Source organism: Pongo abelii, chromosome 20, assembly GCF_028885655.2.
Source record: "Pongo abelii isolate AG06213 chromosome 20, NHGRI_mPonAbe1-v2.0_pri, whole genome shotgun sequence".
Classification (NCBI taxonomy): Eukaryota; Metazoa; Chordata; class Mammalia; order Primates; family Hominidae; genus Pongo; species Pongo abelii.
Genome location: NC_072005.2, coordinates 40851428 through 40857455, shown reverse-complemented (window position 1 = coordinate 40857455; position 6028 = coordinate 40851428). Strand labels below are relative to the sequence as shown.

Below are 6028 nucleotides of genomic sequence, written 5' to 3'. Positions count from 1 at the left end.
GGCTGGTTTCTTTCAGTGTCTTGGGCAACAACCTAAACACCTTTATCAGTGCCTGGGAATGTTCCAGCCCTGGCTTGGGTTCAAGTGCAAAGAAAACACGCAGCTGGCTGGGTTGCAGGTTGGTCAAGGCACTCTGTTTCTTGGTCAGGACAGAGAAAAAAGGAGGGAAAATTAGGAGACCCTGCACCTTGATTTCAGCCCCGTGACACTGGTTTTGGATTTCTGGTCTTCAGTACTGTGAGAGAATAAATTTCTGTTATGTTAAGCCACCAAGTTTGTGGCAATTCATTACAACAGACAGAGGACATAGCAGACAGAGCAGCCAACATTTATTGTATTGTATGACATTGTGTATCAAGTGCCATGCAAAGAGCTTTGCAAAGATGAACTCATGTAAATCTTAAAACATCCTAGGAAGTTACACACTCATCCCCTTTAACGGACGAGGAAGCTGAAGTATGTAGAGAAAGAAGTGATTTGCCTGGAGCCATGCCTCTGGTGGACAGAGGAACTGAACTCTGAACTAAAAAGTCCATGGGCTTTTTTTATTTTTTATTTTTTTAGACAGGGTCTCGCTCTGCTGCCCAGGCTGGAGTGCAGGGGCACAATCATGGCTTACTGAAATCTCTGCCTCCCACGCTCAAGTGATTCGCCTGCCTCAGCCTCTGGAGTAGCTGGAATTACAGGTGCACACCACCATGCCTAGCTAATGTTTTTTTTTGTTTGTTTGTTTTAGACAGGGCCTCACTCTGTCACCCAGGCTGGAGTACAGTGGCACTATCTTGGCTCACTGAAACCTCCAACTTCAGAAATCCTCCTGCCTCAGCCTCCCGAGTAGCTGGGATTACAGTGCGCCACCATGCCCGGCTAATGCTTGTATTTTTTGTAGAGACGGGATTTCACCATGTGCCCAGGCTGGTCTTGAACTTTTGGACTCAAGTGATCCACACACCTCGGCCTTCCAGAGTGTGGGGATTACAGGCGTGAGCCCCCGCGCCCGGCTGGAGTCCATGGTCTTTACCACCGCACTACACTCGCCACTGTACTGTGAGGGCCCGGGTTAGACCCAACTTCTTTGGCAGCCCCTGGAAGCCCTGTGCGTCCAACAGAGGAGGACATGGGGGACAGGTCAGGGTGTGAGATGGAGTCACCTGCTTCCTGCAGGGTGTGTCTGTGTGGTTACCAGGCTTCTTGCCAGTGGCCTTCACTCTTTCCCTGAAACCAAGAAGGAATAACCTTCAACCCTAGACTCCCAAGACCCAGGCAACTCCCAGCCTTCCACATGTCCTCGTTCCTGCCGTAGCCCCAGATCCCAGATGCTGCAATCTGTCATCAGTCCCCACTCCCTGTCTCTAAACATTCTGGATACACAGGAAGTAGAGGGAAGATTCTGTTTACTGTTTCCGTCTACCGTTTACCAAATTGTTTAGCTTTCATGGTTTCCACGAATGCTTATAAGATTCTGGATTTGATTGTGAAACAGAATGAAGAGCTTGGGAGGAGGAATGTTTATTCCAGGAATCCTGGAGAGGTTGCCTGACTTTTTCCCCTTCCCCGAGCCCCCTTCTCCATCTGCTGTCTATGCAGAGGTGACCACTGGACTAGACACAGGACTAAAAAGCCCTCCCCCTGCCGCTTCCGGGCCAGACCCCTGGGTAGCTAGCGTGGGTTCACACCACCCTTGATAAGGGCCAGAAGGCAGCTGGTCGTTTCCTTGCGCTGCCGCTCGGTGCTGACCCTGAGCAAGGGAGGAGAGGCAGCGGAGTGTCTGAAGGTGGAAACTTGCAGTCAGGTGCTGGCTGATCCTGCAAAAGGCACACCAGTTGGGGGGCAAAACTGGTTGCTCTGTGTTCCTTTCCCCAGCCCGACCTTGTCTCTGTTTTCCTCCATTACCTGCTTCTGCCACATATATGACTCATCTTCCCCTAAGAGTTGTGGTATCGCTGGAGTCACCAGGGTTTCTGTCTACTTTGCAGAATCTTAGGAAACTTAAATTAGACCGCAGATTTTCAGGAAGTGCAGGGAGGATATCAGAAACTCCCGGGTGTCGCGGCGGGGGAGATGGCAGCACGTTTCAAAATGCTTGGGAATTTTCCAAGAGAGAGAGAAAAGCCCTGGTTTTCTTAATGCAAACCAGAAAGTAAAGTTTCTGTTTATCAGAAGTGGGAGGTGATTAAAAATAGATTGAGAAACAGTGATGCAGTGGACATAACACTCTAAGGCCCGCTCTTGGTAAAGTTTACGTGAACCGAGATCCTCTTCACGTCGAGCCATCTTCCCTGAGCCTTTTCCACTGCCAGAAGAATTCAGATTCCATAGGAAGCAGTGAAGACGGCTATCAGGAGAAGGTGGGAGGGGAGAATGTAGTCTTAATTTTGGGAGTGTCTTGGGGATTCCTTCCCCCACTTTTTTTTTCTTTGAGCCCTTGCTACACGATGATAGGAAGCCACAGTAAATTAGCACCCAGAAGCCTTCCCTTCTGTCTCTAGAAGTCTTTGCAATTTATGAAGATAAAACCCTTATATCTCATTTGAGGACTGTCAAATGTGCCCAAATAACAGAGACTTAAACACATAGAGATTTATTTTTCTCATGGGACATGAAGGAATTAGGGAACCCATGTCCAGGGCTGCTGCTCAGGATCACTCATCCATCCACAGCCTGGGGTCCTCTGGCTGTCTGTTTCACTATCCCCAGATCTTGGCTTTTGCTTCATGGTCGTAAGAAGCATCTACATTCTGAGCAGAAAAACAGGAGGCAGGGAGGACAGAGAGCAAAAGATGCATGAGAAATGGATCTATCCCTTTTTCAAGCAGGAAAATGATAGCTTTTCTAGATGCAGTGGCTCACGCCTGTAATTCCAGCACTTTGAGGGGCCGAGGCAAGAGGATTGCTTGAGGCCAGGGGTTCGAGACCTGCCTGGGCAACAGAGTGAGACCCCCCATCTCTACAAAAAATAAAAAAAAATCTAGCTGGGTGTGGTGGTGCACTCTTGTAGTTCCAGCTACTTGGGAGGCTGAGGTGGGAGGATCGCTTGAGCCTGGGAGTGGGAGGCTGCAGTGAGCTGTGATGGCACCACTGTACTCCACCCTGGGCGACACAGCGAGACCTTGTCTCTAAAATAGGAAAAAAGGAAAATGATAGCTTTTCTGGAAGCCCTACCCAGCAGACGTCTACTTATTTCCGACTGGCTGGCATTGTATCTCATGGCAATTCCTAGCTGCAAGAGAGTTTGGGCAAATGAGTATTAATTGGGCACTTCCCGAACCTAACAAAATTGGGACTCTGTTGGCAAGGAAAAAGGGGAGAGTTCCAAAATTATACAGATCTTGAATAGCAAATATGGGGAGCAAAACCAATTATAAGCCTAAAATGTCTATGGTAGCCATAGGAAGATGTGGGATTTTAGAGGGGGCTTTTATCAATTGTTGTTATTAACAGGTAACATACATACAAAAAGGTGAGCTCATCTTAGGGATACAGCTGGATGCATGTTAACATATCTGTACATTTGTGTATGACCACCCAGGTTGAGATGGAGGCCATTTTCAGCACCCTAGAGGCCCTTCTGTTCCCTCTCAGTCTGCAAACCTTTCACTCCTAAGATAACCACTTTTCCAACTTCTACCTCTTTTTTTAAAATTTATTTTATTTTATTTATTTATTTATTTTTGTGAGACAGGGTCTCTGTAGAGTGAGTGCTCATATGAGCACTCCCAGGCTGGAGTGCAGTGGCGCGATCTTGGCTCACTACAACCTCTGCCTCCCAGGTTCAAGCAATTCTTCTGTCTCAGCCTCCTGAGTAGCTGGGGTTACAGACGCATGCCAACACACCCAGCTAATTTTTATATTTTTAGTAGAGATGGGGTTTTGCCATGTTGGACAGGCTGATCTCAAACTCCTGACCTCAAGTGATCTGCCCACCTCGGCCTCCCAAAGTGCTGGGATTACAGGCATGAGCCACCATGCTCGGCCTTGTTTCTATTTTCTTTGACACAAGCACTGTTTATCTTCCAGTGTAAGAATGCAATCAACCATAGCACTGTGGGATAGCAGCCAGGAGGCTGGCTGTATCCTGCTGCAGCAGCCACCGCACACGGAGTGTGGAGGGACAGCCACACTGTTGCGTAGCTCTGACCAGCTGTGTCCTTCACTGCAGGTTCAGCCAAGAGCCGTGGGCCACAGAGGATGCTGGTGCGGAAGCAGAGGGCAGACTAGGCAGAGGCAAGGTTTTCCTGTGCCCTGAGCCATCAGAGACGGGCCAGGGCCTTCAGCTTCCTCGATAGGGCAGAAGTGACCATGCCGGCTCCATTCAGCAAAGGATGTGGACGGAGCTGCTGGGCTTGTCTGAGAGGAGGAGAAATGTGGAATTGAGTGAGGCTCTCTGAGAAGGTTCTGCTGGAGTTGAGAAAAATTAGGGTGAGGCACCTCCCCAATTTTATGTCCTTTTTCCTGGGTCCAGCCTCCTGAACAGCTACCATTTGCTTCTGTGAAACACCTGTTGGTGCCTCCTTTTCCACCCCTTAATGGAACGGTGAGTGAGGTTCCCTGACTGGGGTGGAGTCTGCTTGTGAGTTTCCCCATCCTATGTCTCTCTGACTCTGCTCCAACTCCTTACTTCGCCAGTTCCTCTCCCAGCCGCCTCAGACTTCCCATACCACCCTCCCTGGACAGGAAGCCTTCTTACAGGAGTTTGAAGCTTCAGGAGTGCCCTCTGGCCACATGAAGACAAGGCACTAACAAACATGGCATTCTGCAAGTTGCACCAACGCCAACTCCTGTCTTACTCTCACAGAGGTCTCTTGGGCTCTTCTGAGAAGGGTGAATGAACTTGGTTGGAGGGAAGAGAGGGGTTTGGTGGCTCTTAGTAAAATTGCTTCACACAGTGACCTTTGGCAGTTTAGGATAATAACCTGTGCGGAGAGAGGGTCTCCTGTTTTGAGGTCACAGCCCGGATCTCCAGGCCGGCTCTGCTGCCTCTGAATGATTTGTGGGTCACACACGCCGACAGCGTCGCCAAGGGCTGACATCAGCCTGCTTGAGCCACAGAAACTGAGTGGGCAAGGATGAGTTCCCCAGCCCAGAGGGAGGCATTCTCTGTCAAGACCATCTGCGCATGTGCTGTGCAGTCTCCAGTCTGCACTGTGAGGTTAGTACTTCTTCCTCTCTCTAGAAAGTGTAATGGGGGCCAGGCGTGATGGCCCACGCCTGTAATCCTAGCACTTTGTGAGGCTGAGGTGGGTGGATTGCCTGAGCTCAGGAGTTTGAGACCACCCTGGGCAACATGGTGAAACCCTGTCTCTACTAAAATACAAAAAAATTTAGCTGGGTGTGGTAGCGGGCACGTGTAATCCCAGTGACTCAGGAGGCTGAGGCAGGAGAATCGCTTGAACCCAGGAGGCAAAGGTTGCAGTGAGCTGAGATTGCGCCACTGCACTCTAGCCTGGGCAACAGAGCGAGACTCTGGCTCAAAAGAAAGCGTAACAGAATACTCATAACTGCCAGTGACGTTGTAACAGCTTACCTTGTATTCTCCCATTTCTTTGTTTACTTAAACTTCCAAAGCCTAGTTTTTTCAGTATTACCAGGAACCATGGACTTACATTTCTTGCCTCTTGGTGTGTTGCCACATCCCAGCAGTGTGTCTCAACATGCTTTTGAGAACTGCTTCGAGAGGGGACCAGATGCGCAGAGACAAGCTTCCAGCCTGGCTAGGGACAGACCCTCTGGGGATGCTCCTCTCTGGCGGGGCAGCAGTAGAAGCACCTGCCTCCATCCACATCCAGACGCCATTCCCTTTTCTTCACCGCTGCTTCCCATCAGATGGTCCCCAGGAGTGGCAACTTCCCACTTGGTCTCGCAGGAGTCCCAGTGCTTCTCAGGTGTGTGTGCCACATCCCTCTTCTCTGGACACACAGTGGTCAGGGTGCCTGCACAGGGAAGGGCACCACAGTCCACCCTGGGAAAGGTCTTCAGGCTTCGGGAAAGAGCCTGTAAGCACCTTGACTGCTCTTCTTCCCTAGGGCAG

The 6028-nt window shown here is 50.0% G+C and overlaps 1 long non-coding RNA gene across 1 annotated transcript; it reads left to right on the top strand.

Moving 5' to 3' along the window:
* Nucleotides 1-4208: 4208 nt before the first annotated feature.
* Nucleotides 4209-5826, top strand: LOC129051938 (uncharacterized). The gene is made up of 3 exons (XR_008516512.1): nt 4209-4534; nt 4627-5149; nt 5638-5826. It is a non-coding gene; the product is annotated as an uncharacterized LOC129051938 (long non-coding RNA).
* The last annotated feature ends 202 nt before the right edge of the window (nt 5827-6028 follow it).